General features: G+C 39.0%; 1 pseudogene; it reads left to right on the forward strand.

The window, feature by feature from the left end:
* The first annotated feature begins 293 nt into the window (after positions 1-293).
* LOC148543136 (5S ribosomal RNA) lies at positions 294-412 on the forward strand (annotated as a pseudogene).
* The last annotated feature ends 3,415 nt before the right edge of the window (positions 413-3,827 follow it).

Here is a 3,827-nt window from a genome sequence, read left to right on the forward strand (position 1 = left end):
AGAATTAAGTAATAATGGATTTGTCTGACTAATGCTGTTGTATATGGTGAAAGATAATACCATACGTATCGGAATATAATATTATATAGCATTTTTAACCAATTGGTGGCCGAATACTTATCTTACTATATCATATCTGTGTCTAGTCAATTGAGGTATGCTTATGCATTACTTTACTTGAATTTTGTGTTTTATTAATAAAATGGACTTTTCCTAAGGTAATAGTCCTACATTTATACTATTTGCTTACACCATATGTAAGGGCAATCCTCATCTCTATCGCAGTTATTATAACCTACAGCCATACTCTACTGAATTTGCCCAATCTCGTCCGATCTTGGAAGCGATACTGTAATAGGCCTGGTTAGTACCTGTATGGGAGACCACCTGGGAAGACCAGGTGCTGTAGGTAATTTAGGAGGTTGATGAATGGAATAGGATCACATATGGTGTAGCAAAATTATTAAGAAAAACTTTTCATGGACTTCAGGCTCCGCCCCTAAACGGAGATGGCCGCAGGGTAATGCTGCTCTAGGAAGCCAGCAGCTACAAACCCGTTTTCGGACCACCCGTGGGTCTTAACAGCTGGATTACCACCGCCACTAGTGCAGGGAGTGTCAACCAGTGCATGGACAGGTATTTACTTCTCTCCATGCCGAATAAACAGCAGCGCCAGCACTCAGATCGGGAGAGGCGCGAATCCAAGATGGCGGCTGCGACCTCCCTGCAAACACAGCCCCAAGCTTCTTCTTCACCTCCATCTGTGTCAGCATCTGCCCCTCAGAGTGGGGAAACCCCTGCCCCTGTATTAGCCTCATATGCTGATATAGTGAAGGCTATAAGAGACACCATGGCCCCTCTGATGCAGGAACAGGCAGACTCATTCAGGCAGGCACTGCAAGTCAAACAACAATATTGTACAGCTGCAGAAAAAGGTACAGGTTAATGAAGCCAAAATGGGAGAAGTGATCCAAGATGTGTTCACACTGAAACAACAGTATGATACCCTCCATAAACAACATCTCCATACTCTTAATAAATTGGATGATTTGGAGAATCATTCTCGGCGGAATAATATACGCATTGTGGGTCTGCCCGAAGCCGTCAAGGGTGAGTCTCTTAAACGTTTTATTACCTCATCATTGCTATAATTGTTGGAAATTGGTGACTCCTGTACTGATATGATTGTCGAACGAGCACACCGTATTGGACCGCCACGTGACAAACCAGACGCCCGGCCGAGAGTGGTGTTATTTCGTTGCTTGAATTTTCTGCACTGTGAGGCTATATGGCAAGCATCTAGGAGAAGGCGCTCTCTGGTGTGGGAAGGTCATAAGCTGTTCATTTTTCTAGATTATTCTGCGGAAGTAACCAGGGCTCGCAAAGCTTTTTCTTCAATTTGTGCTGGTCTATTCAGAGACAATAGGCGTTTCGCCTTAATGTACCCGAGAAGACTCCGTCTGTTCACTGAAAATTCCTATTTGGATTTCTTAACACCAGATGACGCAATGGCGTCAGGAAGAAGCTGAAGCTGTGATGGGTGATTCTTCTCCTCCTCGTGTGGAATCCTAGGGGTGACTGTTAATTTCAGACTAAGTAGTTTGATATTTGATATATCCGTTATCTCCTATGATTTATGCATATGCTCCTAATTCACCTTTCTCTCATGTAAGTGTGGATATGTTTTGTTGCGTTTACGTATTAATACTGTTTAGATCCTTAAAGATCTTATGTTGTATTATTTTACACTGTTGACATTTTCTAAAATGTTGGGAGTGACTCGATATTTCAGATTATCTCAAATGATATTTGTTCTATCCGTTATCTTCTATGTTTTATACATATGTTCTTAATCCATTTTTCTCTCAAATAAATATGGATATGTTTTGGTACATTTAAATATTTGTACTATTTTGATCCTTGGAGATCTTATGTTGCATTGTTTTATAATGTTGAATTTCTATATTGATGTCGTCGGCGGTGGCGACTATTCTGTCAAAATTTATATATGTATGCATTCCACTGATATCTATTTGCTGATATATAGCACTTGGTTGCCTATTTGATATGGAATGCGTTCAATAGCTGCGGCTCCTTAGCGACTTGTCCCCGTGATAACTATATTGTTTGTTGTAGTTTACTATCCTTAGTGCTAGGAAGTCCCAATTGTGGCCTGATGGCCTGCAAGGTTGTTCTTGCCTTGCTTTATTTCTTTTTCATTATTCCTTTTAATGAAAATTGTACTCACAGTTTTATTTCCTAGTTTTTTTTATGCAATTCCCCAAATTTTTTGCTTATTTTATTTCAAACATGATAGTGTTTTCTCAAGATATCTACGCTTTCAGTAATGTATTCTCTATGGTAGTGTTTACACTATCTATTTACTATTTGCTATTCTCACTATATGATGCAATGGATATATATGTTCTGATATTTTTGTATTTCCTCATTCTCTGATATGGCCCCTTTGAAGTTTGGTTCATGGAATGTTGGTGGGATTAATTCCCCCATCAAATGCAAGAAAATACTCACCTATATACGTAAATTTAATTTAGATGTTATTATGCTGCAGGAGTCTCATTTGATGCCTCTGGAAGTTCTTAAGCTTAACTGTATGGGGTATTCAGTTTTGTGTTCAGCCTCGTATTCCTCTAAAAAAAGAGGTGCTGTCACTTTGGTTAAGAATAAACTCTCTCCCACACTCCTTTGAGGTGAATATCTTGGGTGATAAGTTCATTATTTGTAACTTATATGCTCCAAATGTATACTCCAAGAGTTTTTTTACAAGTATTATTAGCGAAGTTATCTTTACATTTGGACTCATCTATTATATTTGTGGGTGACTTTAATATGGTATTTTCAGAATACATGGATAGACAGCAACCTCCAACTCGAATACGTAACCACCCATCACTAGGTATTCCTTTAACGGCCTCGGAATTGCAGTTAATGGATGTTTGGAGAGTGCTACTCCCGACTGATCGGGAGTACACCTGTTTGTCAGCTGCTCATTCCACACTGTCTCGGATTGACTATATATTATTGTCTGAACCACTTTTAACCAGAGTAGAGGACTCCGGTATTGAACCAATTGGATTATCAGACCATGCATTAATATGGTTTCTTATGGCCCCAGTGGTGGATAGTGGATCTTATAGACCATGGCGTTTCCAGCGTACATTGCAAATTCTACTAAATTTCGTAGCATGTTGGAGGCAAAGTGGTGTGAATACGAAACTAATAATAACATTCACAGGGAAGACCCCTCTCTGTACAGGCAAACTGCTAAGTCAGTTCTCAGAGGGGAAATTATAGCTTACGTCTCCAAACATAAGAAAGAATGTTCCAAATTGTATCTGCAGGCCCAATCTGATTTAACTAACTCTTATCAAAATTTTAAGGCTACTCCTTCCCCTTCTAATAAGGAAAAGTATTTAAAGGCGAAATCTCACTTTGATGCTGTTGTCGAACAGTTTGCTGCCCGTCATACTTTTACTAAAAATTTGATTCGTAATCATTCATCCCCCACCTCTATTGTATCCCTTTTGGACCCTAATGGTAATATGATTAAAAATGGTCAAGATATCGCTGAGTTATTTGGTCACTTTTATAAAGACCTTTATTCGGACCCACACATAGACGAATTCTAGGAAAATACTACTGGAACAAGCCGACTTGCTTATTACTCCAATAACTTTGGAAGAAGTTTTGCCGGGTGTTAAAAAATTAAAGACGTTAAAAGCACCTGGCCCAGATGGCTTTTCTGGGGAATTTTTTAAGATACTTCAAAATAATATTTGCCCATCTCTAGTTTCTTTCTATAATTC

Source organism: Taudactylus pleione, unplaced genomic scaffold (genome assembly GCF_031769625.1).
Source record: "Taudactylus pleione unplaced genomic scaffold, aTauple2 ptg000006l, whole genome shotgun sequence".
Classification (NCBI taxonomy): Eukaryota; Metazoa; Chordata; class Amphibia; order Anura; family Myobatrachidae; genus Taudactylus; species Taudactylus pleione.